Source organism: Lepisosteus platostomus, chromosome 7 (assembly GCF_059453375.1).
Source record: "Lepisosteus platostomus isolate fLepPlt1 chromosome 7, fLepPlt1.hap1, whole genome shotgun sequence".
Lineage (NCBI taxonomy): Eukaryota > Metazoa > Chordata > Actinopteri > Semionotiformes > Lepisosteidae > Lepisosteus > Lepisosteus platostomus.
The window spans coordinates 44,549,665-44,562,319 of NC_142617.1; positions in this window are offsets into that span (position 1 = coordinate 44,549,665).

Sequence of the window (12,655 nt, forward strand, 5' to 3'; positions counted from 1 at the left end):
CGCGCGGCTTAGCAAAAAATCACAAAATTGGGCCAAAATTCTTTTTCGAGAAACAAGAAAACAACACTCACCCAGAATTTCAAATGCAACCCTAAACACAACCAAGGCATCCCAAAATGTCTAGGTGTTGTTTTCAACCTAACCCTAACCCTAGCTCGGACACTATCTGACAGGCACGTGGCTTATCAAAAATCACAAAATTGGGCCAAAATTCTTTTTCGAGGAAACAAGAAAACAACACTCTTCCAGAATTTCATTTGCAACCCTAAACACAACCAAGGCATCCCAAAATGTCTAGGTGTTATTTTCAACCTAACCCTAACCCTAGCTCGGACACTATCTGACAGGCGCGCGGCTTAGCAAAAATCACAATATTGGGCCAAATTTGTTTTTCGAGGAAACAAGAAAACAATACTCTTCCAGAATTTCAAATGCAACCCTAAACACAACCAAGGCATCCCAAAATGTCTAGGTGTTATTTTGAACCTAACCCTAACCCTAGCTCAGACACTATTTGACAGGCGCGCGGCTTATAAAAAATCACAAAATTGGGCCAAAATTCTTTTTTGAGGAAACAAGAAAACAAAACTCTTCCAGAATTTCAAATGCAACCCTAAACACAACCAAGGCATCCCAAAATGTCTAGGTGTTATTTTCAGCCTAACCCTAACCCTAGCTCGAGCACTATTTGACAGGCGCACGGCTTAGCAAAAATCACAAAATTGGGCTAAAATTCTTTTTCGAGGAAACAAGAAAACAACACTCACCCAGAATTTCAAATGCAACCCTAAACACAACCAAGGCATCCCAAAATGTCTAGGTGTTATTTTCATCCTAACCCTAACCCTAGCTCGGACACTATTTGACAGGCGCGCGGCTTATAAAAAATCACAAAATTGGGCCAAAATTCTTTTTTGAGGAAACAAGAAAACAACACTCACCCAGAATTTCAAATGCAACCCTAAACACAACCAAGGAATCCCAAAATGTCTAGGTGTTATTTTCAACCTAACCCTAACCCTAGCTCGGACACTATTTGACAGGCGCGCGGCTTAGCAAAAATCACAATATTGGGCCAGATTTGTTTTTCGAGGAAACAAGAAAACAAAACTCTTCCAGAATTTCAAATGCAACCCTAAACACAACCAAGGCATCCCAAAATGTCTAGATGTTGTTTTCAACCTAACCCTAACCTTAGCTCTTACACTATCTGACAGGCGCGCGGCTTATAAAAAATCACAAAATTGGGCCAAAATTCTTTTTTGAGGAAACAAGAAAACAGCACTCACCCAGAATTTCAAATGCAACCCTAAACACAACCAAGGCATCCCAAAATGTCTAGGTGTTATTTTCAACCTAACCCTAAACTAGCTCGAGCACTATTTGACAGGCGTGCGGCTTATCAAAAATCACAAAATTGGGCCAAATTTCTTGTTCTAGAAACAAGAAAACAACACTCTTCCAGAATTTCAAATGCAAGCCTAAACACAACCAAGGCATCCCAAAATGTCCAGGTGTTATTTTCAACCTAACCCTAACCCTAGCTCGGACACTATTTGACAGGCGCGCGGCTTATCAAAAATCACAAAATTGGGCCAAAATTCTTTTCGAGAAATAAGAAAACAACACTCACCCAGAATTTCAAATGCAACCCTAAACACAACCAAGGCATCCCAAAATGTCTATGTGTTGTTTTGAACCTAACCCTAACCCTAGCTCGGACACTATCTGACAGGCACGCGGCTTATCAAAAATCACAAAATTGGGCCAAAATTCTTTTTCGAGGAAACAAGAAAACAACGCTCTTCCAGAATTTCATATGCAACCCTAAACACAACCAAGGCATCCCAAAATGTCTAGGTGTTATTTTTAAACCTAACCCTAACCCTAGCTCGGACACTATTTGACAGGTGCGCGACTTAGCAAAAAATCACAAAATTGGGCCAAAATTCTTTTTTGAGGAAACAAGGAAACAACACTCACCCAAAATTTCAAATGCAACCCTAAACACAACCAAGGCATCCCAAAATGTCTAGGTGTTGTTTTCAACCTAACCCTAACCTTAGCTCTTTCACTATCTGACAGGCGCGCGGCTTATCAAAAATCACAAAATGGGGCCAAAATTCTTTTTCGAGGAAACAAGAAAACAACACTCACCCAGAATTTCAAATGCAACCCTAAACACAACCAAGGCTTCCCAAAATGTCTATGTGTTGTTTTCAACCTAACCCTAACCCTAGCTCGGACACTATTTGACAGGCGCGTGGCTTATCAAAAATCACAAAATTGGGCCAAATTTCTTGTTCTAGAAACAAGAAAACAACACTCTTCCAGAATTTCAAATGCAATCCTAAACACAACCAAGGCATCCCAAAATGTCCAGGTGTTATTATCAACCTAACCCTAACCCTAGCTCGGACACCTTTTGACAGGCGCGCGGCTTAGCAAAAATCACAAAATTGGGCTAAAATTTTTTTTTGAAGAAATAAGAAAACAACACTCACCCAGAATTTCAAATGCAACCCTAAACACAACCAAGGCATCTCAAAATGTCTAGGTGTTATTTTCATCCTAACCCTAACCCTAGCTCGGACACTATTTGACAGGCGCGCGGCTTATAAAAAATGACAAAATTGGGCCAAAATTATTTTTTGAGGAAACAAGAAAACAACATTCACCCAGAATTTCAAATGCAACCCTAAACACAACCAAGGCATCCCAAAATGTCTAGGTGTTATTTTCAACCTAACCCTAACCCTAGCTCGAGCACTATTTGACAGGCGCGCGGATTAGCAAAAATCACAAAATTGGGCAAAATTTCTTGTTCTAGAAACAAGAAAACAACACTCTTCCAGAATTTCAAATGCAATCCTAAACACAACCAAGGCATCCCAAAATGTCCAGGTGTTATTTTCAACCTAACCCTAACCCTAGCTCGGACACCTTTTGACAGGCGCGCGGCTTAGCAAAAATCACAAAATTGGGCTAAAATTCTTTTTCGAGGAAACAAGAAAACAACACTCACCCAGAATTTCAAATGCAACCCTAAACAAAACAAAGGCATCCCAAAATGTCCAGGTGTTATTTTCAACCTAACCCTAACCCTAGCTCGGACACTATTTGACAGGCGCGTGGCTTATCAAAAATCACAAAATTGGGCCAAAATTCTTTTTCGAGAAACAAGAAAACAACACTCACCCAGAATTTCATTTGCAACCCTAAACACAACCAAGGCATCCCAAAATGTCTAGGTGTTGTTTTCAACGTAACCCTAACCCTAGCTCGGACACTATCTGACAGGCACGTGGCTTATCAAAAATCACAAAATTGGGCCAAAATTCTTTTTCGAGGAAACAAGAAAACAACACTCTTCCAGAATTTCATTTGCAACCCTAAACACAACCAAGGCATCCCAAAATGTCTAGGTGTTATTTTCAACCTAACCCTAACCCTAGCTCGGACACTATCTGACAGGCGCGCGGCTTAGCAAAAAATCACAAAATTGGGCCAAAATTCTTTTTCGAGGAAACAAGAAAACAACACTCACCCAGAATTTCAAATGCAACCCTAAACACAACCAAGGCATCCCAAAATGTCTAGGTGTTATTTTCAACCTAACCCTAACCCTAGCTCGGACACTATTTGACAGGCGCGAGGCTTAGCAAAAATCACAAAATTGGGCTAAAATTCTTTTTCGAGGAAACAAGAAAACAACACTCACCCAGAATTTCAAATGCAACCCTAAACACAACCAAGGCATCCCAAAATGTCTAGATGTTATTTTCAACCTAACCCTAACCCTAGCTCGAGCACTATTTGACAGGCGTGCGGCTTATCAAAAATCACAAAATTGGGCCAAATTTCTTGTTCTAGAAACAAGAAAACAACACTCTTCCAGAATTTCAAATGCAAGCCTAAACACAACCAAGGCATCTCAAAATGTCTAGGTGTTATTTTCATCCTAACCCTAACCCTAGCTCGGACACTATTTGACAGGCGCGCGGCTTATAAAAAATGACAAAATTGGGCCAAAATTATTTTTTGAGGAAACAAGAAAACAACATTCACCCAGAATTTCAAATGCAACCCTAAACACAACCAAGGCATCCCAAAATGTCTAGGTGTTATTTTCAACCTAACCCTAACCCTAGCTCGAGCACTATTTGACAGGCGCGCGGATTAGCAAAAATCACAATATTGGGCCAAATTTGTTTTTCGAGGAAACAAGAAAACAAAACTCTTCCAGAATTTCAAATGCAACCCTAAACACAACCAAGGCATCCCAAAATGTATAGGTGTTATTTTCAACCTAACCCTAACCCTAGCTCGGACACCTTTTGACAGGCGCGCGGCTTAGCAAAAATCACAAAATTGGGCTAAAATTCTTTTTCGTGGATACAAGAAAACAACACTCACCCAGAATTTCAAATGCAACCCTAAACACAAACAAGGCATCCCAAAATGTCTAGGTGTTGTTTTCAACCTAACCCTAACCTTAGCTCTTACACTATCTGACAGGCGCGCGGCTTATAAAAAATCACAAAATTGGGCCAAAATTCTTTTTTGAGGAAACAAGAAAACAACACTCACCCAGAATTTCAAATGCAACCCTAAACACAACCAAGGTATCCCAAAATGTCTAGGTGTTATTTTCAACCTAACCCTAACCCTAGCTCCGACACTATTCGACAGGCACGCGGCTTATAAAAAATCACAAAATTGGGCCAAAATTCTTTTTCGAGGAAACAAGAAAACAAGACTCTTCCAGAATTTCAAATGCCACCCTAAACACAACCAAGGCATCCAAAAATGTCCAGGTGTTATTTTCAACCTAACCCTAACCCTAGCTCGGACAATATTTGACAGGAGCGCGGCTTAGCAAAAATCACAAAATTGGGCTAAAATTCTTTTTCGAGGAAACAAGAAAACAACACTCACCCAGAATTTCAAATGCAACCCTAAACAAAACCAAGGCATCCCAAAATGTCCAGGTGTTATTTTCAACCTAACCCTAACCCTAGCTCGGACACTATTTGACAGGAGCGCGGCTTAGCAAAAATCACAATATTGGGCCAAATTTGTTTTTCGAGGAAACAAGAAAACAAAACTTTTCCAGAATTTCAAATGCAACCCTTAACACAAACAAGGCATCCCAAAATGTCTAGGTGTTGTTTTCAACCTAACCCTAACCCTAGCTCGGACACTATCTGACAGGCGCGCGGCTTAGCAAAAAATCACAAAATTGGGCCAAAATTCTTTTTCGAGAAACAAGAAAACAACACTCACCCAGAATTTCAAATGCAACCCTAAACACAACCAAGGCATCCCAAAATGTCTAGGTGTTGTTTTCAACCTAACCCTAACCCTAGCTCGGACACTATCTGACAGGCACGTGGCTTATCAAAAATCACAAAATTGGGCCAAAATTCTTTTTCGAGGAAACAAGAAAACAACACTCTTCCAGAATTTCATTTGCAACCCTAAACACAACCAAGGCATCCCAAAATGTCTAGGTGTTATTTTCAACCTAACCCTAACCCTAGCTCGGACACTATCTGACAGGCGCGTGGCTTAGCAAAAATCACAATATTGGGCCAAATTTGTTTTTCGAGGAAACAAGAAAACAATACTCTTCCAGAATTTCAAATGCAACCCTAAACACAACCAAGGCATCCCAAAATGTCTAGGTGTTATTTTCATCCTAACCCTAACCCTAGCTCGGACACTATTTGACAGGCGCGCGGCTTATAAAAAATCACAAAATTGGGCCAAAACTCTTTTTTGAGGAAACAAGAAAACAACACTCACCCAGAATTTCAAATGCAACCCTAAACACAACCAAGGCATCCCAAAATGTCTAGGTGTTATTTTCAACCTAACCCTAACCCTAGCTCGGACACTATTTGACAGGCGCGCGGCTTAGCAAAAATCACAATATTGGGCCAGATTTGTTTTTCGAGGAAACAAGAAAACAAAACTCTTCCAGAATTTCAAATGCAACCCTAAACACAACCAAGGCATCCCAAAATGTCTAGATGTTGTTTTCAACCTAACCCTAACCTTAGCTCTTACACTATCTGACAGGCGCGCGGCTTATAAAAAATCACAAAATTGGGCCAAATTTGTTTTTCGAGGAAACAAGAAAACAATACTCTTCCAGAATTTCAAATGCAACCCTAAACACAACCAAGGCATCCCAAAATGTCTAGGTGTTATTTTCAACCTAACCCTAACCCTAGCTCGAGCACTATTTGACAGGCGTGCGGCTTATCAAAAATCACAAAATTGGGCCAAATTTCTTGTTCTAGAAACAAGAAAACAACACTCTTCCAGAATATCAAATGCAAGCCTAAACACAACCAAGGCATCCCAAAATGTCCAGGTGTTATTTTCAACCTAACCCTAACCCTAGCTCGGACACTATTTGACAGGCGCGCGGCTTAGCAAAAATCACAAAATTGGGCTAAAATTCTTTTTCGAGGAAACAAGAAAACAACACTCACCCAGAATTTCAAATGCAACCCTAAACACAACCAAAAAATCCCAAAATGTCTAGGTGTTATTTTCAACCTAACCCTAACCCTAGCTCGGACACTATTTGACAGGTGCGCGGCTTAGCAAAAATCACAATATTGGGCCAAATTTGTTTTTCGAGGAAACAAGAAAAAAAAAACTTTTCCAGAATTTCAAATGCAACCCTAAACACAAACAAGGCATCCCAAAATGTCTAGGTGTTGTTTTCAACCTAACCCTAACCTTAGCTCTTTCACTATCTGACAGGCGAGCGGCTTATAAAAAATCACAAAATTGGGCCAAAATTCTTTTCGAGAAACAAGAAAACAACACTCACCCAGAATTTCAAATGCAACCCTAAACACAACCAAGGCATCCCAAAATGTCTATGTGTTGTTTTCAACCTAACCCTAACCCTAGCTCGGACACTATCTGACAGGCACGCGGCTTATCAAAAATCACAAAATTGGGCCAAAATTCTTTTTCGAGGAAACAAGAAAACAACGCTCTTCCAGAATTTCATATGCAACCCTAAACACAACCAAGGCATCCCAAAATGTCTAGGTGTTATTTTTAAACCTAACCCTAACCCTAGCTCGGACACTATTTGACAGGTGCGCGGCTTAGCAAAAAATCACAAAATTGGGCCAAAATTCTTTTTTGAGGAAACAAGGAAACAACACTCACCCAAAATTTCAAATGCAACCCTAAACACAACCAAGGCATCCCAAAATGTCTAGGTGTTGTTTTCAACCTAACCCTAACCTTAGCTCTTTCACTATCTGACAGGCGCGCGGCTTATAAAAAATCACAAAATTGGGCCAAAATTCTTTTCGAGAAACAAGAAAACAACACTCACCCAGAATTTCAAATGCAACCCTAAACACAACCAAGGCATCCCAAAATGTCTAGGTGTTGTTTTCAACCTAACCCTAACCCTAGCTCGGACACTATCTGACAGGCACGCGGCTTATCAAAAATCACAAAATGGGGCCAAAATTCTTTTTCGAGGAAACAAGAAAACAACACTCACCCAGAATTTCAAATGCAACCCTAAACACAACCAAGGCATCCCAAAATGTCTAGGTGTTGTTTTCAACCTAACCCTAACCCTAGCTCGGACACTATCTGAAAGGCACGTGGCTTATCAAAAATCACAAAATTGGGCCCAAATTCTTTTTCGAGGAAACAAGAAAACAACACTCTTCCAGAATTTCATTTGCAACCCTAAACACAACCAAGGCATCCCAAAATGTCTAGGTGTTATTTTCAACCTAACCCTAACCCTAGCTCGGACACTATTTGACAGGCGCGCGGCTTATAAGAAATCACAAAATTGGGCCAAAATTCTTTTTCGAGGAAACAAGAAAACAATACTCTTCCAGAATTTCAAATGCAACCCTAAACACAACCAAGGCATCCCAAAATGTCTAGGTGTTATTTTCAACCTAACCCTAACCCTAGCTCGGACACTATTTGACAGGCGCGCGGCTTAGCAAAAATCAGAATATTGGGCCAAAATTCTTTTTCGAGGAAACAAGAAAACAATACTCTTCCAGAATTTCAAATGCAACCCTAAACACAACCAAGGCATCCCAAAATGTCTAGGTGTTATTTTCAACCTAACCCTAACCCTAGCTCGGACACTATTTGACAGGCGCGCGGCTTAGCAAAAATCACAATATTGGGCCAAATTTGTTTTTCGAGGAAACAAGAAAACAAAACTCTTCCAGAATTTCAAATGCAACCCTAAACACAACCAAGGCATCCCAAAATGTCTAGGTGTTATTTTCAACCTAACCCTAACCCTAGCTCGGACACTATTTGACAGGCGCGCGGCTTAGCAAAAATCAGAATATTGGGCCAAAATTCTTTTTCGAGGAAACAAGAAAACAATACTCTTCCAGAATTTCAAATGCAACCCTAAACACAACCAAGGCATCCCAAAATGTCTAGGTGTTATTTTCAACCTAACCCTAACCCTAGCTCGGACACTATTTGACAGGCGCGCGGCTTAGCAAAAATCACAAAATTGGGCTAAAATTCTGTTTCGTGGATACAAGAAAACAACACTCACCCAGAATTTCAAATGCAACCCTAAACACAAACAAGGCATCCCAAAATGTCTAGGTGTTGTTTTCAACCTAACCCTAACCTTAGCTCTTACACTATCTGACAGGCGCGCGGCTTATAAAAAATCACAAAATTGGGCTAAAATTCTTTTTCGAGGAAACAAAAAAACAACACTCACCCAGAATTTCAAATGCAACCCTAAACACAACCAAGGCATCCCAAAATGTCTAGGTGTTATTTTCAACCTAACCCTAACCCTAGCTCGGACACTATCTGACAGGCGCGTGGCTTAGCAAAAATCACAATATTGGGCCAAATTTGTTTTTCGAGGAAACAAGAAAACAAGACTCTTCCAGAATTTCAAATGCCACCCTAAACACAACCAAGGCATCCAAAAATGTCCAGGTGTTATTTTCAACCTAACCCTAACCCTAGCTCGGACAATATTTGACAGGAGCGCGGCTTAGCAAAAATCACAATATTGGGCCAAATTTGTTTTTCGAGGAAACAAGAAAACAAAACTTTTCCAGAATTTCAAATGCAACCCTTAACACAAACAAGGCATCCCAAAATGTCTAGGTGTTGTTTTCAACCTAACCCTAACCTTAGCTCTTACACTATCTGACAGGCGCGCGGCTTATAAAAAATCACAAAATTGGGCCAAATTTGTTTTTCGAGGAAACAAGAAAACAAAACTTTTCCAGAATTTCAAATGCAACCCTTAACACAAATAAGGCATCCCAAAATGTCTAGGTGTTGTTTTCAACCTAAACCTAACCTTAGCTCTTACACTATCTGACAGGCGCGCGGCTTATAAAAAATAACAAAATTGGGCCAAAATAATTTTTTGAGGAAACAAGAAAACAACATTCACCCAGAATTTCAAATGCAACCCTAAACACAACCAAGGCATCCCAAAATGTCTAGGTGTTATTATCAACCTAACCCTAACCCTAGCTCGAGCACTATTTGACAGGCGCGCGGATTAGCAAAAGTCACAAAATTGGGCAAAATTTCTTGTTCTAGAAACAAGAAAACAACACTCTTCCATAATTACAAATGCAATCCTAAACACAACCAAGGCATCCCAAAATGTCCAGGTGTTATTTTAAACCTAACCCTAACCCTAGCTCGGACACCTTTTGACAGGCGCGCGGCTTAGCAAAAATCACGAAATTGGGCTAAAATTCTTTTTCAAGGAAACAAGAAAACAACACTCACCCAGAATTTCAAATGCAACCCTAAACAAAACCAAGGCATCCCAAAATGTCCAGGTGTTATTTTCAACCTAACCTTAACCCTAGCTCGGACACTATTTGACAGACGCGTGGCTTATCAAAAATCACAAAATTGTGCCAAAATTCTTTTTCGAGAAACAAGAAAACAACACTCACCCAGAATTTCAAATGCAACCCTAAACACAACCAAGGCATCCCAAAATGTCTAGGTGTTGTTTTCAACCTAACCCTAACCCTAGCTCGGACACTATCTGACAGGCACGCGGCTTATCAAAAATAACAAAATTGGGCCAAAATTCTTTTTCGAGGAAAGAAGAAAACAACACTCTTCCAGAATTTCATTTGCAACCCTAAACACAACCAAGGCATCCCAAAATGTCTAGGTGTTATTTTCAACCTAACCCTAACCCTAGCTCGGACACTATTTGACAGGCGCGCGGCTTAGCAAAAATCAGAATATTGGGCCAAAATTCTTTTTCGAGGAAACAAGAAAACAATACTCTTCCAGAATTTCAAATGCAACCCTAAACACAACCAAGGCATCCCAAAATGTCTAGGTGTTATTTTCAACCTAACCCTAACCCTAGCTCGGACACTATTTGACAGGCGCGCGGCTTAGCAAAAATCACAATATTGGGCCAAATTTGTTTTTCGAGGAAACAAGAAAACAAAACTCTTCCAGAATTTCAAATGCAACCCTAAACACAACCAAGGCATCCCAAAATGTCTAGGTGTTATTTTCAACCTAACCCTAACCCTAGCTCGGACACTATTTGACAGGCGCGCGGCTTAGCAAAAATCAGAATATTGGGCCAAAATTCTTTTTCGAGGAAACAAGAAAACAATACTCTTCCAGAATTTCAAATGCAACCCTAAACACAACCAAGGCATCCCAAAATGTCTAGGTGTTATTTTCAACCTAACCCTAACCCTAGCTCGGACACTATTTGACAGGCGCGCGGCTTAGCAAAAATCACAAAATTGGGCTAAAATTCTGTTTCGTGGATACAAGAAAACAACACTCACCCAGAATTTCAAATGCAACCCTAAACACAAACAAGGCATCCCAAAATGTCTAGGTGTTGTTTTCAACCTAACCCTAACCTTAGCTCTTACACTATCTGACAGGCGCGCGGCTTATAAAAAATCACAAAATTGGGCTAAAATTCTTTTTCGAGGAAACAAAAAAACAACACTCACCCAGAATTTCAAATGCAACCCTAAACACAACCAAGGCATCCCAAAATGTCTAGGTGTTATTTTCAACCTAACCCTAACCCTAGCTCGGACACTATCTGACAGGCGCGTGGCTTAGCAAAAATCACAATATTGGGCCAAATTTGTTTTTCGAGGAAACAAGAAAACAAGACTCTTCCAGAATTTCAAATGCCACCCTAAACACAACCAAGGCATCCAAAAATGTCCAGGTGTTATTTTCAACCTAACCCTAACCCTAGCTCGGACAATATTTGACAGGAGCGCGGCTTAGCAAAAATCACAATATTGGGCCAAATTTGTTTTTCGAGGAAACAAGAAAACAAAACTTTTCCAGAATTTCAAATGCAACCCTTAACACAAACAAGGCATCCCAAAATGTCTAGGTGTTGTTTTCAACCTAACCCTAACCTTAGCTCTTACACTATCTGACAGGCGCGCGGCTTATAAAAAATCACAAAATTGGGCCAAATTTGTTTTTCGAGGAAACAAGAAAACAAAACTTTTCCAGAATTTCAAATGCAACCCTTAACACAAATAAGGCATCCCAAAATGTCTAGGTGTTGTTTTCAACCTAAACCTAACCTTAGCTCTTACACTATCTGACAGGCGCGCGGCTTATAAAAAATAACAAAATTGGGCCAAAATAATTTTTTGAGGAAACAAGAAAACAACATTCACCCAGAATTTCAAATGCAACCCTAAACACAACCAAGGCATCCCAAAATGTCTAGGTGTTATTATCAACCTAACCCTAACCCTAGCTCGAGCACTATTTGACAGGCGCGCGGATTAGCAAAAGTCACAAAATTGGGCAAAATTTCTTGTTCTAGAAACAAGAAAACAACACTCTTCCATAATTACAAATGCAATCCTAAACACAACCAAGGCATCCCAAAATGTCCAGGTGTTATTTTAAACCTAACCCTAACCCTAGCTCGGACACCTTTTGACAGGCGCGCGGCTTAGCAAAAATCACGAAATTGGGCTAAAATTCTTTTTCAAGGAAACAAGAAAACAACACTCACCCAGAATTTCAAATGCAACCCTAAACAAAACCAAGGCATCCCAAAATGTCCAGGTGTTATTTTCAACCTAACCTTAACCCTAGCTCGGACACTATTTGACAGACGCGTGGCTTATCAAAAATCACAAAATTGTGCCAAAATTCTTTTTCGAGAAACAAGAAAACAACACTCACCCAGAATTTCAAATGCAACCCTAAACACAACCAAGGCATCCCAAAATGTCTAGGTGTTGTTTTCAACCTAACCCTAACCCTAGCTCGGACACTATCTGACAGGCACGCGGCTTATCAAAAATAACAAAATTGGGCCAAAATTCTTTTTCGAGGAAAGAAGAAAACAACACTCTTCCAGAATTTCATTTGCAACCCTAAACACAACCAAGGCATCCCAAAATGTCTAGGTGTTATTTTCAACCTAACCCTAACCCTAGCTCGGACACTATCTGACAGGCGCGCGGCTTAGCAAAAAATCACAAAATTGGGCCAAAATTCTTTTTCGAGAAACAAGAAAACAACACTCACCCAGAATTTCAAATGCAACCCTAAACACAACCAAGGCATCCCAAAATGTCTAGGTGTTGTTTTCAAC